The 20795-nt window shown below is 42.4% G+C and overlaps 1 long non-coding RNA gene across 1 annotated transcript; it reads right to left on the bottom strand.

The window, feature by feature from the left end:
* Positions 1-818: 818 nt before the first annotated feature.
* LOC142590373 (uncharacterized) lies at positions 819-17560 on the bottom strand. Its single transcript, XR_012830080.1, has 4 exons — positions 17523-17560; positions 15336-15461; positions 6770-6881; positions 819-1074 (listed from the first exon to the last, which is right to left on the bottom strand). It is a non-coding gene; the product is annotated as an uncharacterized LOC142590373 (long non-coding RNA).
* Between the last annotated feature and the right edge of the window lie 3235 nt (positions 17561-20795).

Genomic DNA, 20795 nt, shown 5'->3' with positions numbered 1-20795 from the left:
TTGGTAGTTGAAACAAGTAGTCTCAGGTAGCATGATCCCCCTTGACTTTTCATGTGGAGCAATTTATCGCGGCCAAGGTTTGCATGTACCAAAGTATGTTTTCTCTACGTACTGCCACTGGTGTAGAGATTTTTATTGCAGAGCAGTTCACGCTGACTGCAGCCGCTCTCCATGCGATCATCTATGAGAGGAAATATTGTACTTGTTATCTGAATGTAGTCTTCCCACTACTTATACTCATAGCTTGAAGTCCTCGCGTACGACAAGGTGGTCGGTGTTGTCTATTACCATACTTATGACCAGAAAAGAAATTCCCATTAGAGCTGTTTTCTGAAAGTAGTCAACCCTAGGTGAGCAAAAATATTCTGTGCTCTTTCATTTCAATGTCGATAACAACCGCTATGCCTTTTGGAAAGGTCATCGCATCAACCAGTCAATAAGGACGTCAAGAAGGAACGCAACCTGTATATTTGGTCACAGTTATCACCTACCTCGGCGCTGTAGGGCAAGTTTCAGTGAGACAGGAAAGTGTAGATGTGCATTGCGAGGCAGCGCTTACATGACGCAATGAAATATAAATATTTGGCCGTGATCTATTTGCAATAAGTCACCATGTTCCCCCATATCCCTAGAAACGCCTTCTAAAGCTTTCTCTTAAAGTCAGGAGACTGATGTAGTCACAACTACAATTACACCCAAACACATGGCAAGAAATGGAGCAAACATACTTGGCAAGGCTATTAAATATTAAAAAAAACTGCATTAGCAATATACAATTTAGCTGTACACCGATAACAGGAAGGAAACACTCATGGAGGAACGGTAAACCTTTTTTATTCATAACACAAACCCATGTCCACTGATCTATTTGTACTGCTGCTACACTAATATAGATGATATTTGTGCCACCGTTGGCGTTCAGGGCACTTGAACGCGTTATATCTCGCTCCATTATCCGTGATATCCAGTTATGATACTGGGTTGCACTTATCGCAACAGTAAGGGTATGCTCGGGTTTGTCCAGCGGCTGGAGGTCCTCCGGGGTGTGGGTTTCGTCCAGCTTCAAATGGGCACCTGCATTTGATCACGAAGCCTGCTATTTATAAAGGCACTGAACGTATCGAATGTCTACAACAATGCAATGGTGCTAAATTATTGCATCTCAAAACAAAATCTTAACCCCCACCAAATCAAAGGGTAACTGAAGAAAGTGTCAGAAAGACAATATTTACTTTTGAATATATAAAACCAATCTATGATGCATTCTTTCAGGAGGAGCATACCAAAAGGTAGTGTTGCCACTTTACCTTACTTTTATAGTGATGTCTTCTTTTCTTCTTTTATTTTGCAGCCAACAGTACGATTTTCTATTATGATGTAGAAAAATTTACGCAAGCAAAGGACGAACTTGTAGAAATTTTTACTACTGGCTAGCCTTTGGGCGAAGAGCAAAACTAGAAGCTTAATGGAAGAGGTCATGCAGCAGTCTAGAAACCTTCTTTATTTTATTTTACAGTGGTTCCTGCATAGCGTCTAGAAGGCCCCGCAAGTGCATCTTAGTATTTACGGTTTTCGGGATGAAAGGAACGTATAGGTGATGCGATGAAGAAATTCTGAACACTCACGGCTAAGCCGCCGCAAAATAAGATTACAAAACCTACGATTGGCAGGTTAGACGCGTCATTTGAATCAAATACAAAGTTTTCAAGCTGTGAGGAGAGACCTGAATGAGGTGGCAATACTACCTTACTCTGGAGCAATAGATGGGCTAGTTGATATTCAGACTTCAACGAAGGGTAAACACAGAAACTGCCATGCAAACATGGGCACTGAGTTGCAGCTCAGCGCTCGTGCTCGTGTGATTTAGTGTTCGTCTATTTATTGAAAGCGCGCTGTATTTAAGATGATGAAAGAAGCGGATATTTAGCCCATTTTATTGGTAGTCTCTATCGAAAGTGTCACGTGCATACGTGTATGATGCGCTTGGAAGGGGAACAGAGAATATGTGTTTCTGCATTTTTTTCATACGCTCTCCAAGGCGCCTTTATGCTTTTGCCGGTCTGTCAGATATTGAAACAAAGCATATTTTTTTTATATTTCGTAAAAACAAGAGAATGTGTTGCTGACGATAACATAAAAGTGTGAAATTTGTAGAATAAAAGCAGCCTTTGCAGGAAATTACTTCTACATACATTCCGAAGCTTTACAGCAGAATTTTAGGTATCGCATTGAAGGTTTTCTAATTGGTTTCGAAATTCCTTTAGGTTGTCATTTCTGCGAAAAAAGGGCCATATACCGTTTTGATGTGTGGGCGAAGTTTCAAGCCCACCGGTAGTTAAACCCTTCAATAAAATTTTAGGGCCCTAAATAGCATTGTCCGGCCGCTATACCTATGTTTACTTCTGTCCAAAAAGAACTACACGCCATTCAGAGCTCACTATTCATGGAAGTGGGAGCGATATTTATTGTATTCACAGTGAAACTTCAACTTTTAGGACCTAAATGTTCGGTTTTGGTACTGAAACCGAACCCTGACTTTCTATCTTATTTTCCTCTCACAGGTACGTGGTTGGCAATATGTTTGCCCCATGTGCCAACATGGGGCAAACATGGGGCAAACGAAGCAATTTGCTTCGATTAAAAGTGGGTGGAGTGATTATAGCATATCGCTTATACACGCTAAATGCGTGATTATAGCATATCGCTCCGACACGTTAAAATGCGTGTTTCGGGGTGCACGTAATTTTGACCACTTTCTTCACAAAACTATAACAGCCAGCAAGGCTATAGTGGAAGAGACGAAGTTATTTTTGTATGCACAAGCTAAAGGTTAAAATTATCTAACAATTCCCGGACGTTTTATGCTGCCATTGGCCGCTGAGTGTCCCACTGTCTAGAAAACCATAGGTGACACCAAGTTTACATTCAGTGGAAAGAGTTGGTATTTTTGTAAGGTTACTTGTGGGAAAGGCTTAACGTTCCTGGCTTAGTTACGCATTTCAAAACATTACCATAATTCCCGTTTCACGCCTATATTTATACCTTTTGTGAGACACGTGAGCATTATCTCGGATGCTCGTGGTACTAAACAAAGCACTGTGCGCGTAATGGGCCTTGTGTAGTAAAGGTTCCACTTACGTTGCTTAATTATTGACTGCGCAGTAACTTGCGAATTCAACCAATTTGCACCCTTATAAATACATTTTAGGAATAGTGCCAAATTCCGCTCGACATCCTGTAAGAACAACTTTCACCAAGATCAAATTTGATGGAAAGGAGTGAAACAATAGGGAGGCTCTGCAGCAGATTTTCAATTATTGTATAAATTGCGGCCATTGTGAAACCTTGCTTGTTGAAGAGTTTGAAAGCATCGTGTAGTCTTCTTCCATGATCCATATTTTGCAAGGTAGCACTCCGCGATAGCAAATTACATGCCCTCAGAACAATGAGCAACTTCAGTGTATATTGAAGTGAAAATTCAGCCCATTGCTGAGTAGACGAGAAATACGTTCGCTTGGCGCAAACAAGGAAGGACAGGAGGGAAGAAGGAGAGTTCCTTCCCATCCTTTCGTGTTCGCGCCAAGCGTTCATATTTATGGCCTACTCAGCAATATGAACCGACTACCCCAGCAAGATGTACTTCCTAATTCAACCCATTGTGTGGCAAAGCTGGTGAATAGCCGGGCGTATATAAAACTGGAAGCCATGGGATGTCTCGTTGGTTCCAAAACATACTAGTAGAGGCCGCGGTAGCCAATAAACCCTGCAGATGTTTAGGAATATTGGCGACTGATGGTTATATTTCCCATTATGGTTGGTTAGGTTTCCTTTACTCTGAATGGATCTTGGCAGCACACCCGACCCTGCGTTGTCACACCAATGCGGCTTGAAACATCGGGATATACGTATCTTACCCGGCATATTCTGTCGAAGCCTAGCAAACTTATTCTATCAATATCGAGAAATGGCTGATGTGTCGACAGCAACATCATATGAGAGTTTGTAATTTTCAGCGTTGTGGTCAACATGCATAAGCATTTCATGTTTTAAGAATTTGTGCACGAAACGGAATATGTGAATGAAACGTTTTGTCCACTAACAAGATTTTCCTTCATTTTATAAACAAAACTGATTTGTTTCACTTTCTCCTCTTTCTTTTTCTCTTTCTTTCTTTCTCTCTTTCTTTTCTGTTCAGCACAATATCAGGAAGGCGCCCAGCGGAAACTTGCCTACCGTGCGCACTGACAAAAACATACTCGAACGCTGGGTGACTAGGTGAGTGCAATGTTTGCTAGTAAATGGGCTGATATTCTTGGCATAATTAGGAACGTTTAACTAAATTTAGTACTCTCATTTTCTCCGTTCTTTTATTACTTGTTACATTGAAGTGCTTCCGCAGAACTAGTATGCTATAGTACACTTGCAGCTCGCAGATAAGAAGGCCACAGAAAAAAGCGACGCCGGGCAAGTGCTAAGTTCGAACGAACATATATATAGTTCGGCACAATTGTGCAAGGGGAAGAATAATATAGAAAAAAATATGCAGGTCCCACGCACTGTAGGAATCGATGCAAGCCAACCTTTCCGTGCGGGATGCTTTGATTTACGATAATTAGAAGGGATGTCAACGGCTAAATCTTAACTCAACGTTTAGTCTAACACAACAGGGGTGAGTTGATGTTAAACGTTAACTTGCGTACACCATTGCTGTTTGTCTGCGTAGTAGGCAGAACACACAGAAAGAGGTGCTTGCTTGAGCCGTGGTGAGCGTTGTTTCGTAACCTCTAAGAGGGTAGAACATTGTAATTTCCTTACGTGGCATATCCAACTGTGGCTGAAATATTGAACGCGAATTGAATTACGGGGCTGTACGTGCCAAAACCGCTATCGCATTATGAGCCATGCCGTAGATGCGGACTCCGGATTAATTTTGACACAGTGGTGTTAGTTAACGTGTCCCAAAATCGGTGTGCGCGTTCGTTTACTGTTTCGCCCCCGTCGAAACGCAGTTGCCACCGTTGGCATCAAATCCGCGACCTCTAGCAATGCCATAGCCGCAAAGCTATCGAGGCAGGCACAGAAGCGTTGATTTCATGGTCGACCGCTTCCGCAGTGTTCCGTGCATCCTGCGGTGCGCTTTCAATAATGCGACTGTGATTCTGTAGCTCTGCGTAGTTTGTGCGCTTGACATATTGGCATGGTGTTCATTTTTCAGAAATAGCAGCAGCGTGGAGGTAGCTGGAGAGGGCATCATGCACATTGGACGCGCTGGGGTCAAAACGAGTTTTACGCGTCGCCTTTCTCTTCCCTGTCATGTATACACATGCTCTCCACCATCCCTCGATGCGATGAGCCGCAACAGCAGCAGCAGCAGCCGTGGAAAAGTCGAAGAAAACTTCGCTTTAAAAGCCGGAAGGCAAGAAGAGGAACGAAAACAGCATGACCACCACCGCACTACCGCACGATACGCCCAGGCATAAGACGCACAAGCCATAAGTTAATATCAAAGATTAATGAACGCCATGTTGATCATGGTCACCTTGAGATATTGAAACATCGGCTATCTTCCCCTTCCGCTCTCATTTAGATTTGATCACGAGAGTTCAGTTGTGGAAGGTGTGTTTGACTGCACACCTGCGACAATGGGTGCCGACTTGGCGACATTTTCACGGTCGACAAGACATCGTTCGCGTGTTAGCGAAAGCGGATTTTCAGGCGTTGACCAGTGTTCCCAATATACAACATGCCAAGTGATGATGTAATTTATTATTGAACACCCATTACGCATGGCATATATCGATTGCGATGTTTGAATTTTTATTATGCGATCGTTCCGCCGATCCCGTTTGCAAATGCAGTAAAATGTTGTTTTGAAGTCTACAAGTACTGAATACCAAGTAGGCTGTTCTTGCATTTGGTGAACTAAACGTGCGACCTTGTCTACATCGAGCCACTAGCCAGGTCATGCGTGTTGAGTAGACTATACTTGAATTGCGTGTGTAATTCACATATTTGTAGTAATGTGGGAAAGTACCGACTTTTCTGTGTTAATATTCTGTTTTTCGAATGGCACAGGCGTTCTGGGAGAATCGCAAAAGCTATCGCGTCCTCAATTTCATACTGTAGGTAGAATACGGCTGGTGTGAATGGGAGTTGAACATGTATGAATGACGCGTAGGGTTTGCGAATAATTTTTTAAGGATGTGCTTGAAAGTGCTCACCTAGGACACTGCATGCGAGTCAGCTGAGGCGAATGTTTAAAAGTGGGTTGTTTAATACAAGCAGCTCAGATTCCTAACGCCACTGCTAAGTGGTTTCGCTTACCGGTCAGTTAAGTATTCGCCTTGCGAGCGTACTTGCGCGGGAATATTTCCCGTAACTAATCGTATGCGGTAAAAAAAGACTGCCGTATGTGGGCGTTCTATGCGGCGGCAATAAGTAACAGTGTTATCGTGAGCGACATTAACCACTACCGTAGTGATCAGCTCGGTGGTCGCATTTCTGACCTAGGTGGCCGTTGACGAAGGTAGTACCACTCGCTAACTTAAGAGAATGGCACTCGTGATTGTGAGCTGTTTCTCTCTTATGCGTTTGCGTGAAAGTTAAAGTGTGGTTTCTGTCCGGCTGAGTGTGCGTCGTTGAATAGATGTTACTAACCAGGCGTAAGGTGCTTAACTAGAGTTATTAACGCGTATGAGTAAATAAGACTTGCATTACACGTTATTTCACATAAGAGCTTACATATGCGCCACGAGCAAAGATTGCTTACCCTGTAACTGTCATGTGTCGTCCATCCGATGAGCACGTAACTCGAACGCAAGGGTTCTCCAGAGTTGCAGTTTGACCCCGCTGAATAGGATGGTTACCAAACGTGCAACCCCCTATAAAAACATAAATCATGATTACAGTTTTGTTGTCGCTCATGCCACGATAAATAAATAATAAAGTATTTCATATACATATTAAATAATAATTTATTTCAGTGAGCGAAATATATGCTTCTGCAATAATGTTTGAATTCTTTTTCGGGTTGCCCTCTCTTGCGCAGAGGAATCTGAGACGTGCTTAGAAATGACTGACGGGTCATATTACCACCTAGTTATGAAGAAAACAAGAAGGGCAGAGCAGCTTCTCCAGATAGCAAACTTTGGAGCAAATCATTCTTGCGGAATTGGCAATATTTTTTTCGGGTTGCAAACAACATTGTTATACTCGTGCTCATACTGTACAATAATTGTATGCTACATACGCTTCCAAACAGAGCTCCGTGATCTACCCGCAATAAGAAACCGGATATATAAACTCCATTCCTCTGTTTTACTTGAAAGCGTTCTTAATTTATACAGTGCTCGGAGCTACACAACAACTATAAGTTTGCATACAGAGCTTATTATTAGGAATAGTACCTCTTTCTTGGCAGTGAATACTTGTGCACCGCACCCTGCGCTCAATAACAGAAAGAGCCTGCTAGAACTATCATGGATTACGAGGATGCGATAAAAGGTAAATAGTTTGTACACCATGTCGAACAAGCTCAAGTGCGACCTAGAAACGCTATAAACTACTAAACAGCGATGAAACGGCGCTTTACTTATTTAGAAAACTCTATGCGACATTAGGAGACACTGGGGCCAATTTCATTAATGCGCGTCTGCTAAATTATTCTTAAAACTTAATTCTTACTTCGATCAAATACATAAATGGTGTAGGAAATGGCAAATCTCACTGAACTTGGATTAAGCTATATGCATGACAATATCGCAAAAACACGCCCCTTTACAGTTTAACTACTCCCTATCGGGTACCCCACTAACTCGAGTGACCGAATACAAGTACTTGGGTGTAACTTTGACTGCAAGTATGAGTTGGACGACCCACATTGACAATATAGTAGGCAAGGCAAATCAAAGCTTAGGATTTATTCGACGGACTTTCAAACAAGCACCCGCCGAATCCTAGCTTATCGTATACAAGATAGTAGTTCGACATATAATAGAAATGCGTACAAAGTCTGGGCTCCGTACGACCAAAAGAACGCACTAAAACTAGAAGGTGTGCAACGGCGTGCCTTGCGCTTCATTTTTTCCAAATATCGAAGACAAGACTCGGTGTCAACGCTTTATGAAAAGGCAAACCTTCTTTTACTTAAAATGCGAAGGAAACAGAAAAGGCGGAGCCTTTTTTACAGCATTATAAATCACATGGTGCTGGTAAACAAGGAACGCTACATCACCAATACAACGTTGCGGGTAGTAAGGAATGAACATTCAAAGTACGTGAAAGAAGGTACATTTTCTAAGGATTGTTTTAAATATTCTTCCTTTTTCGCAAACCGAGAGAGAATTGAATAAACTGCCGGAGAGAGTGGTAAGCGCGACAGACTGCGAGCAGTGTCGTGCCCAACTTCAACAATACTCTTCTTAGTTGCGCGTGATTTAAGTTTTTGTTACCCTATAGTGCTGTACTAATTACCACAATCTGATGCACTAAATGTCATGAATTGTTCTTAATATTGTTTGTGTATACCTGATCATATGCACTGCTATGTGTTTACCTTTATTGTTGTATAGCATGTAATACGTTATTTTACTTATTCCTATCTCGGCCCTGTAAAGGGCTGATAGTATGCTCATATAAATAAATAAATAATTTTTCTCCTCCTGTTACAGAACCCTTTTTTTTTTCTACTGGTTCTTCTTTCTTGTGAGCAATAACTTACGTATTGCGTCAATTTCCTGCATCGTCATCCTCTAAATGTGTGCGCGATGAAATTAATTTTGCAGTTTATCCTGAATTGAGTAACCTTGTGTGATTATTTCGCCAACTTTCGGGGAACTTAATTCTCATTGTTTCGATGTCGGTTGTGCAGTCATATGCAAACCGTTTTTAAATTTATTATTTGATTCATTTATTTACAAATTTTGTTTTAGTCCATTTTACGATTCATATACTGCCCGCCTTTGTGTTGAATACTTGGCAATTTGCTTTAGCAAAGTATAAAATATATGCGGGAAATTAGCAAGCACCACACAAATGCAAGCACTTATCTGCAACTCGTAGCACCAGTGTGGAACCCGCAAGAGTTGGAACGCTGAGCCTCGAGTGTAACTCTTTAGTTGGTGGACTTGTTCATCTAAAGTAACACTTAAAGAGCAATAATAGTAGCGGGCGCAGCCGTGACATGTCGAAAGGTGGTGTACAGTTAAATTGCCTGGGTACAGTTGGTCTCCGGTGTAAATGAGTATTCGAAAAAAAATAAAAGTAATGCGCGCTTGCCAATATTTTGAGGACTACCTATATGAAACCGTTATCCTTAGTTTTCTTTCCTCAGCAATGAAGAAATTCTCGTAATTGCATACACCAAAAGAAACGTTAAAGTGTCATCAAAATTTTCTTCTTATCTATCAGTTCATTTTTCAGCGCGATCTTTAGGTTTTATTTCTTCTAACAGTTATTCCAACAAGAAATTATGGAGCCGTTTAACGTAAAGGTACTCCAATTCGCTTTTGTTTCCATCTGCTGTTGTCTAATTTACGTGACCACCAACGAAAGCGTCGGGTGGTTACCAGTAGAGTTGTTTGGGAAGCCCAATCAAACGGGCCCCTTGTTTATAGGAGGTCAGTTTTGTTGGCTCTCAAAGCGAATAGAATTACCTACATTGCGCGTTTTTTATCTAATTGGCTAACAAGAGTCAAAGACCACACTAAAGTGGAGAGGGATTCAAAGGGGACGAGCCTGCACGATGAAAGTAGATGACTGGGTAAGGAGGGTGCTGCTGCCCTCTGCAATCGGTTCGCTTCCACTTACTCAGCCTCCAGTGGCTGGCTGAAATTGCGATGGCGTGAAACGGAAGGCTAGAAATGCCTCTAAAACGGATCCTCAGCAAAGAAGAGTTAACAGAGCGATGTCATACCCAAAGGGCTCGATAAGGTTATACGGCCAGGCAAAAAAAATAATTAATGACACGCAAATAAATACTTGCTCCTCGGGAGCTATGAGTATAGCCAGGGCCAAAGCAATCAGCGTGCAGCCATACTCTATTCCATTCCGAACGGGGCAGTCACTGGCTATTCAGAGAAATTTCAGTTTTCTCGGCATATTAATGAATCTTTTACGCGTACGTGAAATATTTACGCGGTGTATTTTCGCGGTTTTGTGACGCCGCGGGACAGAAAGGCGAAGTGGTGGTGGCATCGCCTGGCAGTATTAAAGATATATGTAGCTTAGATACTGTGGTACATATACTGTTTGGATTTCTTGTATCTATATCATGATACGTCAGACAAGAAGTGTATCAATAGCCGTGCATACAGTCTTGTATCGCAACATGACCGTGCGAAACTGTAAACGTCAGCGGAATTCCGCTTCTCAAGTTGATACTGCTGCCACTAAGCCACCCGAGTAAAAGAAAGGCAGCGGTATCTTTTCGTCTTTCCGCCAGAACCGTGCGGCGATGGAAGACGATGAGGTCTGCGTGTCCATATTGGTAGGTCATAGTCACGTGGCGGCACACGCGGCAGCTCAACTAAAACAAGCACGTGAAAGTCTGCGAGCCGCCGACCTTCTTGCTTTCTGTATTTCTTTTTGATTTTATTTGCGTAGGAGCCATCATTGAGTTTCATACAATAATTACTAGAATTAACTCTGGTACTAGTGTCTAGGGAGCTCTCATTGGTGTATTTCAGCAAGCATGGGAATTATGAGAGGTACATGTCTTCGAACATGTACATGTTTTCGAACAGCTTCGTGACATTGTAAGCTCGTAGTTTTCAACGATGCACTGTGTAATAAAATAATTAAAGAAACACTATTAAAACGGGCCATCGCGTGGGTTCGAATAAGATACTTCAGGCACAGAGTCGTGATATTGAAACCATTACGCCACGGGCGCATGCATCACGAAGAGTCAAAGAACGCCGTTATGAATTTCTCGCTGGAAATCAACATATTTATACACTTAATGGGTTTTGGTTTGGCCACCTCGACAGGCTGAACTGCGGCAATTAGTATTCGGTGTATGTGTTGGCAGGTCATCGGCACTTTAAAAAGTATTCATAGCTCTAAAATATAGGACAATGAAGGCAGATGAAGCATAATAAACGAAGTCGCAAAAACGACTTAAGCCGCAAGCACGAAAATCCGACAAATCTACGTACTTCCAATCCTTCCCAAGGTGGCTGAGCAGCGTGAGCGCCAGTGTTCCCTTTAGCAATTAACGTAGGAAAATCTATGGGTGCCATGCATGGAGGAAGAAAAATGATCGAAGGGAGCATTCCACAACGCGATTGAAGCCAATCTCGTGTCCCACCACATAATCGCACGTCAATGTTCGCGGTTGGTTTTAGCGTTCCCGATCCGCAGGCAGAACCACGGCTGGGAAGCTGAACAAGCGCGCACCGAATAAAAGCTACTGGCATGCATACTCGGAAGCAAACATTTCAGCAAATCTAGATTCTTCCTCCGTAATCTCGACGCAAGAGCTCCCGTGCTGGCCCACCAGTGTGGGTTCATGGAGCGTTCGCTTGCTAAGGCTGGCTGCATGACATAATGCTCCCTCCTATATTTTTCCTTCCTCCATGACGCCATTAGACTTGCTCGTAGCCACCATACTGTTCTACGTATGTTAATACATGCGGCGTTATTCGCACAAGTTTTGATGCCGCTATTTGGGCGAGCTCCACCACTGGAAATGTGGGCACCGCTGTCAGCATGACGGGGTATGCGGCATCGCGTCAACACAGCGGCTGCGTCGGCTGCTTCAGAAGCGCCGAAGCGAGCTGAAAAGGGAAGTTTAAAGTACCACCTGCGCGGCGGTTCTGATTAAGTGGGGAGGTTTTTCCTACTTCGTGTGTGTGCTTGGCAACAATTGAAGGCCCTATAACAGGTAGTGGCTGCCTTTGAATAAGGTCAACATGGTAGGCTGTACTGCTCGGTGCCGCAGTGCAAGGCGTACACAACGGAGCCCGGTGTCAGCCTTCCCACGTGCCCGCAGAACAACAAGCTGCGTCAAGCTTGGATCGCCAAACTTGGAACCGGAATGCAGCCATCGACTCCACGTCAGGTACGCAGCAACCACTCCCGGGAGGAAAATTTCTGCAAAAACATCGTGCCTGCGGTGTTCAGCAATTAGCAGAAAGCTGCCACGGAGACGCTCACCCTCGCGCGCTGGCCGGCTAATGTCATCAAACTTTCATCTGTGAACTTGCTGATGCTAGATACTGGAAAGTTCATTCGAATGGAAAGGGAATGGTAAGAAGCACTTTAGAAATGCAGTGCATATGCTCATGTGTGTGTCAGCACCAAAAGGTGAATGTAGCGGATTGGGACAGAGAAGCAGCGGGAAATTAGCCGCTGAGAAGACCGATAAGCATTCAGTGCGAAGCAACTTGAGAAAAAATGATACTGAAACATACAAGTGTTTATAAGAAAAGAAAAAAAATGACTGAATTTTCGCGACGGCACATCACAAGTCGTCGTAGGCGTCGAAGTCCCTAGTTGCAACGAAATTGTTTTTGAATAGCTTGGACTGCATCCACACAACAATGTTAGCTTGTGTACTGTCAAACGTTCATATGCTGCCGCCTAAAGCTGACGGCAGGGTGCAAAAACCCACTGCCAGCGAAGGCGAAACATTGTTCGCGGAGATGCATGCAGGCGGCCAGTCGGTCACTGCGTACCCTTGTGATCACTGCATTGAGGCTGCATTCTGTTATGATTTTTTTTAATGTACAGGCAGCCAACTATAAGAACATATTTCTAATATGTTAGTCTCAATGACAGCCCGCATTTCACACAAGCAACAGCTTTGGGCAAATCCATCGCGGCGACCACGCGCAGTGGGCGTTCGCCGTGCGTATTCAGTAAAGAGGTGGCGTCTGTAAACCATTATTATTTTGACAGTAAAATCTTCTGTAGTGTCGAGAGCACTCGACGCAGTGTCAAAGAGGGCTCGCGTATGGTATTTTTATTGAGCGTCGACAGCCAAACATATGAGGACCACGCCGCATTATCCCTGATCCTACGCAAGCGAGGCGCTTCCGACAGATGGCGACTGCGTAAGTACTCACCGCCATTTTGTCATTATCAAAGATTACCTTGCGTAGTGCTTTGTTAAGAATTCTGCAGAATTCTGGCAAGGGGGTGTCTTGCATCTAGTGGCCCTCACACATCTACTATTTGAAGGATCTCGTGCATGTACGTTTGGATGTTGTGAACCAAACCCTTGATGTCGCTGCTTGCGGGGCACTTGTGCATAAGGCACCACTTCGTGTACGTGATTATTGCTCGCAAGCAACAAAATCAGTTTTTTCGACTATATTACAGGAAACGTTTTTGAGCTGCACAAGTTTTTTCGCGGACGAAAAATTGAAAAACGATTGCACGGAAGTGAATATATCGCACACGAACGCTTCACGCCAGCACCTATGTAGAGTACAAAAAGTCATTGCAGCTTTATATGCTTTCTGTATACACGATGCGTCACAAAAACAAATGTCGCTGCCAGCGTTATTGCTGCTGTACACCTGTTCTGGGATCTGGAATTGCGTCAAGCGTAATACGTTAACAGACAAGGGAAAACTATACCGCGGTATCTGCGTCATCGTGAAGGGGATTGTTATTGACGTGCTTCTAATTAGATGGCGACGTACTCACTCGTAGGGAAGCAGAGCAGTAACTTCCATTGATTACGAAACAGACAAGCAAAAACCACTCACAGCGTACCATATAATGAGCTTGCGTGTTAAGCAGCAAAAGCAACTCCAATAACTTAATTAGGAGTGAAAATATTATACTTAGAGCAAGAAAGACATAAAATTGAGATACTTTAGCAGAAATTTCATTCAAATGGAATAAGGTTGATCGGAGTTAAGAAAGTTCCAAGCAAACATTCTTGTGCGTACGCATTTACTGTTGCATTATCTAGATCTATAACAAGAAATTTGCGAGTGTGTCCAAGTATCTTAAGATACAAATGAAAAATATCGTGGCGGGTACAATTGCGGTAGTATCTTGCATCTGTATCGCAAATACTTGTTGCCCGAGTATCTTGAATGTTATCATGATACAGTTGCAAAGTTCATTTCCCATCCCTAGGCCTTGGCCCGAAAATGTTTCATCCAACCGTGGAGGGCTGATTGCCGAACGGGAGTAGAAAGATTTTAAATAGTTTTACGTTGTAGCGCCCGTGGACTTTACAAATTTCATGAGAAACATGCTCTAGTGTGCGTACAGAACATGAATTTTACATCTTTGCATGTATTAAAAAACTGTAAGCAATAAATAATAATGATATGATTCATTACAGCCATTGAACCAGCTATGTCATTTTCAATTTATTAAAGTTTTTTTCATCCATCCTAACAGTAGCAGAATCCAATATCTATAAGAACATGCACATTTCAAGGCGAATTTTAAATTCAAGCTTAAATACTCTCTTGTAAACAGGGAGCCGCTGTGCACCAGTGCTAACGTAAAGTAGTCCCATTGTGGTAGCAGCCGTGAATGCACTTTAACTGCAGGATACAGAAGTTGAGACGTGCATTACGCATATCAGAATGCTTTCTGGTGAAGGGCTTCACTCAATTGTTTGGCAAACAGGCTGACATTGCTGCGTTTATTTACAAATTTATTTTACAAATAGGTGCATTCTGCATTAAATTGAATCAATCGAGTTTTGATATATATTTTGTTTAGATCATTTCAGTTCGTCCCAGAATACACGGATGCTAATTACACTGTAGGTTGTCTACCATAAAAATGACACCAGCTTAAGAACGCTTTATTTGGCTGATATTAGCAAATGAGCTGATTGTGCGGCGTTGCTACCACATATTTTGCAAACCTACTTAGTTCCGATGGCTGCCTTTACCCTCCATATTATTTTTTTACTTGCAGAAAAAAATATTTCGTGTTTACATGGTGTTTGAAGCTGGCAGCTTTTAGCGTCTTTTCCCCCCTGTTTTCGAGTTTCCACATTTAGAACAACACTTCGCAAGTTCTATTTACCAATGTTTTCACGCGATCTCTTAGCATTACAGTTTACACTTCTAGCTTTTCTTTCAAATAAGTTCCATGGAAGCTCGAAAGGAGGATTAAATTTTCTGAAAGGGAAACTAATTTCAATCCATGCGGCTCAAGCACTAAGCTACAAATTGAAACCACATGGCTTTCTCAGAAACAAAGCTTCGTGGCTGTAGGAAAAATTGTTTAAAGAAAGAGGACAAATTTTTCTTCACCTGCGAAGCTTTGTTTCAGAGAAACATTAATACGTTTCTTTGTAGATTTGTGCTGCATTAGGGTAAACCACATTTTTTTTCTGTTTCATAGTCACTTACGTCTTTGGTCATTCCTTCCAATGCATTGCTGAGGATTAGGTGCAACAAGTGCGAAGTGCATGGTTAGCACAATCACCAAAGCTGAAGTCTTCAGTGTAAAGAAGCACATCCCGCTGTTTTCAGCACCTGTTGACAAGCCAGTCACGCATATTGTACATTGAGCAGTGTCACACCAAACAAGAAAGTCAAGTATGCATAGATTCGTGAGCATTACGTGTAACTCTCCTCAACAAAAACTTTGCTAACACTCAACATAAGGATACTCGTTCGATTATACATACTCTCTCGTATGATGTGGCATCAGGTCAGCAAGAGCACAAATTGCCAACCAGACGAAATGCGTGAAGGCACATGCTATTAATTCATTTTGCCTTTCTCATTTACTATTAGGTGAATATATACGTGTGCATGTGTATGGGCGTACAGGTAATAGTATAGCCATTTGGAGATAAAAATTATGCGTCCTCGCTAACTTAATGGCGGGCCCGCGGACAAGCTAACCATAAAATGTTTTTTTCTCAAAGTTGTCGTAATTAGCTTTAGCGCCCAAGACGATTGCAGGTGTGAGCAATAGAACATTCAATGTCCTGGTGCTACAGGGCAAGGACGGTGCCAGCAAAGGCACCTGCTTGAATATGCACCTTGGTGTGAGCGTCCTGATTGAGTTGAGCAAGGGCTGATGTTTTATGCAAGTGCTGCTTCTAACTCGGTGAGAGCTGCCTCGTGCGCATCAGGGCAGCTCAAAAGCGCACCATTTTTATTGTCAGTGGTTCGGCGATTCGGGATCAACGAAAAATGAAGCAGCGACCGCATGCAAACATGCCGAGAAAGCACCGTATTGTTTTCTTGGCACGAGGAACAGGAAAAGCAGCGATTGCTAAACATAATTCTCGGGGTTATCGTGAAAGGCGTCGGCACTCGCGATATACTAAAGTACTTTATACGTAAAGTACGATATACTTTACTCGCGATTGTAAAGAAATTGTTGAAAGTTAGCGCTCATCCCGTGTTCTTCCTTTGTCCTTGTGTCATTCTTGCGCTATGTATCCCAGTTTATGATTGAACTAGCAACACGCCTAAACTTCTTCCCTGCTATTTATTCGAAGATTGAGGAGACGTCATGCTGGAAAGCTCACGACTCTTTATACGAAATATCTCACGACATCAAGGGTCCCAGAGAACTGGAAGAATGCCAACATTATACTAGTCAACGAAAAGGGAGACGTTAAAACACTGAAAAATAAGAGACCCTTTAGCTTACTTCCGCTCTTGTATAATATAGTCACCAAGATAATTTTCAACAGAATAAGGGCCACACTTGACATCAGTCAACTAAGGCAACAGGCTAGCTTCAGGAAGAAATAGTGTACAATGAATCGCATCCGTGTCATCAATCGGCTGATTGAGAAATCGCTAGAGTACAATCAGCCTCTCTATATGGCTTTCACAGACTAAGAAAAAAAACATTTGATTCAGTAGAGATACCAGTATTCATGGAGGCATTACGCCATCAGGATGTACAGGAGGCTTACGTAAAAGTCTTGGGAAATATCTACAAAAATTTCACAGATCACTTCATTCTCCACAAGAAAAAGTAGAAATATACCTATAAAGAAAGGGGTCAGGGTACGAGACACAGTCTCTCCAATGCTAGTCACTGCGTGATTGGAAGAAGTATTCAAGCTATTAAACTGGGTAGGCTTAGGAGTGAGGATCAACGGCGAATATCTCTGCAACCGTCGGTTTGCAGATGAGATCCTCCTATTCAGGAACAATGAGGATGCATTATAAGAAATTATTGAGGACCTTAACAGATAGAGTGCAACTGTAGAGTTGAATATTATTATGCACGTGAAAGATAACTATACATAGCCTGGCAAGGCTATGAATCGGCAAGGCTATGAATTTGTTGGTAATATAATTACTAACAAATTCGGGACAGTACTTTACTTCAGTCAACTAAGAAAGCAGGCGTAAGGAGGAGAAATTCTACAATGGATCACGTCCGCCTGAGCAATCAGGTAGAAAAAGACAAAGGATACGCTCGAAAAAAAGATGTTGATAATTATCTCATATGTTGCTCTAACTGAGATAATGCTTTTGCAAAAAAACATGTTGGTCTAGATATTGCTATACCGAACCAAACGCACGCTAAATTCGTACGAAGAGAGGGAAGGCTATACTTACCTTTTATGTCGAGTATGTACTAGTTGTGCAGAAAGCCGTGAGCGAAGTGGAGAATGGTATCTTTGTAATGGTGCTTTTATAGTGCCTGATACACGTTGAACAGCGCTCATTGGCAGTTCAGCTGCACGTATCTCTATGCAAACACCTAATCAATCTTGCCTACAAGGGACGTCAACGCGGCCGCATTCCATGAAAGAAAACAAAGAAATAAGTTTCGTTTTGTGTGTCATCATCTCTGACAATTCACTGTTTGTAATTTATTTTTTAAAGGTATATTCAAAGGTGTATGAGTTGTTTGGTTTAAAGCCGCGACTTTAAAAACTGGCATAGCTTGTACGGTGTTGCATATTTTCTCTTGAATTATCTGCTATGCTAGATTGTTCATGCTGGTACGTTTAAGCAAACCTACAAATACTAGCCTTTTACAAGGACATACTATAGCGATATATATATATATATATATATATATATATATATATATGAACGAGAGATGAAGGAAGACCAATCGGCTTGATTTTTGTTCATGATAAACATATAAAGCCAATAGACAGCGAAGCCAGGGAAACATCGCGGAAATCAGCTGTGCTGGAAATTTAGGTGTAGACCATAATAAAGGAAAAGTAAATGAAAGTGGAAAAAAATTATAACTTGTTGCCGATGGAACCACACTGATGTTTTTCGTGGCTTTATTGTCTGTTGGCTCTAGGTTGTTCGTATACTAGGTGTCCCTGTTAACTTGGAAAAATATTTTTTTAAAAAACGAACCAAGAGCTTAGAGAAATTGTACCGACTGCATAGTAGTGGCAGTCGTGTTTGTTTACAGACAGTATTTTTTTTCATCACGACGTATAATTATATATTGCTTTTAACTAGTGAACTTTTTCATTATTGCTTGAATCACAAACACATCAGTTCCAAATTTGTCGGCACGTCAACCACCCTTCAAATCAAGCACCTTTTTCGTGCTGAGCATTGCATCGTTGGTTTTTTCGAGAAAAATCAAAATCGCGCGAAACATCTAAAATACGAAAGAGACACGCACTCCCTCTTCCCTACGCAAGCGCTCCCAAGTGAATAGCCACGGATACACGGCTTTCATAGTGGCGGCAGCTCGATACAGGGCTTCAAGTTATGTGGTGGTCGCGGCATCATGACAACACGCCGCTGGCGCATTGATAAGTGTAGCGGAGCCGCAGGGGACGAGGGGTGGATATTAAAGCCTGGAAACCATGACGGAGCACTTCGAACTCATTTTGCGCCGTCATCTTCTTTTCTAGATAAACGCAACCGGAACGCATGTTCGTTTTGTCCCCTTCAGCAATAGACAGAAATCTCGTGCCGGCTGCGCCCATCTGATGTGTTTTGGCGGATCTGAACGATTAGAATATGCTGTTGTCGATTGCGTACATAACTTTTGCTTGACATGTCAGTGCGCAGATAAAAACGAAAAATCTCAACGGTACCCCGCTGGGGACTTCAAGAGTCATACCCTTCACATGTATGACGTCAGTGCTGCCGCATTTAGTCAGGCACAAGGAATAGCTTTGTTTCTGTATTCGCCATTTGCAAAGAAAAACGACAGCACTACGTTTTGCTTTTCATTGTACTTTTTAAACGATTTCCTAACACTTATATATATATATATATATATATATATATACATATAAATATTTATTCCGCCGTGGTTGCTCAGTGGCTATGGTGTTGGGCTGCTGAGCACGAGGTCGCGGGATCGAAAGGGAGGCCGCATTTCGATGGGGGCGTAATGCGAAAACACCCGTGTGCTTAGATTTAGGTGCACGTTAAAGAACCCCAGGTGGTCAAAATTTTCGGAGTCCTCCACTACGGCGTGCCTCACAATCAGAAAGTGGTTTTGGCACGTAAAACCCCAAATATTATATATATATATATATATATATATATATATATATATATATATATATATATATATATATATATATATATATATATATATATATATATATATAACAAAGAAGATGAACAACATAAGCTCTCCGGTGCTGTTCACGTCGAACGCCGCTTTGCTGAAATCTGTGCCCTGCACGGGCGATCACCCCAACTGCTGGGGCAGATTTTCCATAGCTTTATTCTGTCGTTTACGTTTACCTCTCAAATCGATTCCACCAGAGTACACTTCTTTCACATAACTGACGTTTTTTTTTCTGGAATCACCTTTTCTCGGGTGTCGATTATTCCAACTGCAGACTACGCTATGGAGTCGTATATGCTGAAAAGTCTGACAGAATATCGTCTTGAATGAGGGCATTATTTTAATATTATTCCAAACAACGGAGGCTACATGCATGGAGGCATATACCGAGGACAGTCATATAACGTGTGCATGTTCAACATTGTAGGGAGATCCTCTTTTCGAAAAGGATTCCCGATGCCATTCTTTTCTTTGGCGCGAGAGAGTCCGGACGACTCGAGCGTTAAATACATAGATGACTGCTTATTATTATTCGAATTTTCATTGGTCGCCTCTTTGATCAAGCGGATTACAACGGAGCTGATGAGAAATATTCCCATCAGGTGACCTCTCGAGTCGAACCCGCAGTCTCTCTATGGAGCACTGTGGTCACCGAGATCTCCCACGAGTGCGTCTGGTTCTGGAAAGTGGTCGATGTGGTCGTAGAAATATGTTTTGCTGAACTTCAAATTTGGAGGAATATATCAAGAGCAGACAGTGGCCAATGTATCAAACAGGATAGCCCTCGATGACACTACGTCGAAGGGTGTGCATAGTGGTAAATGCTGACAAGCTACAGACATGTACACGATTATTACCACACCACAAGATGAGACGCAGGCATCATCACTGTCTTTGTAAACAATTTAATTTTGCTGGAAAGTTGTATGCGTTCGTTTTAAGTCTGTCAATTGAACACACAGCACATTTGGACTATATCTATAGAGGAGTTCTCAGACATCGCCGGGGTTACAGATAAGTGCTCTTGCACTCCGTTATAGCGTCTTTGTTCATAGTAGAAATGTTGCGTGTTTATAAAATGAAGTGGGCCATTCCCGGGTTCCATGGCGCGTGGTTTGCCTTTTTTGGAGCGCACGATAGAATCGCTCTGCTCATTGAGCGCTGACTGCACCGCCAAGCTCGGTGTTGTTTTCATCGCCTCTTACGATTCGCTGGACTTCCGCTATGGCGAGCTGCGTTCTTGCTGTGAAAGCCTCGCATTAAAAAATGGGACGCCATCCACCGAAAGGGCGGATGGCTTCATCTCCACCTTACTGTGCATG

The sequence above is a fragment of the Dermacentor variabilis genome, chromosome 8 (assembly GCF_050947875.1).
Source record: "Dermacentor variabilis isolate Ectoservices chromosome 8, ASM5094787v1, whole genome shotgun sequence".
In the NCBI taxonomy this organism is placed as follows: domain Eukaryota; kingdom Metazoa; phylum Arthropoda; class Arachnida; order Ixodida; family Ixodidae; genus Dermacentor; species Dermacentor variabilis.
The sequence above is the reverse complement of the archived record's forward strand: the minus strand, read 5'-3'. Positions and strand labels throughout refer to the sequence as shown.